At 50.6% G+C, this 241-nt stretch overlaps 1 protein-coding gene across 1 annotated transcript in view; it reads right to left on the bottom strand.

The window, feature by feature from the left end:
• The window catches only part of RXRG (retinoid X receptor gamma), a 44,286-nt gene that overhangs the window by 28,174 nt on the left and 15,871 nt on the right, over window positions 1-241 (bottom strand). The gene's annotated exons all lie outside the window — the stretch shown is intronic.

The raw sequence follows: 241 nt of genomic DNA, 5'->3' as shown, positions 1-241 counted from the left end.
CAGCCACAGGTATCCATGGAGCAGGTTCTGGGTCAATGAGCACAACAGCAATGTCACCAGGTGGCCATCTGGTACCACTGTTCTCAGATAAATTGAGCCCATATTCACCTGTAGCCAGTAGCACCCTCAAGATTAAACAGAAGGAGGGTACCCTCGTGTCATCTCGGGACCATGGCATGGAACACTCTCTCCAGAGGGAGGAGCTACAAACTTCATGATCTGTGGCAGCAGAGACTAGAAA

The sequence above is a fragment of the Otolemur garnettii genome, unplaced genomic scaffold (genome assembly GCF_000181295.1).
Source record: "Otolemur garnettii isolate 467f Iridium unplaced genomic scaffold, OtoGar3 scaffold00016, whole genome shotgun sequence".
NCBI classification, from domain to species: domain Eukaryota; kingdom Metazoa; phylum Chordata; class Mammalia; order Primates; family Galagidae; genus Otolemur; species Otolemur garnettii.
The sequence above is the reverse complement of the archived record's forward strand: the minus strand, read 5'-3'. Positions and strand labels throughout refer to the sequence as shown.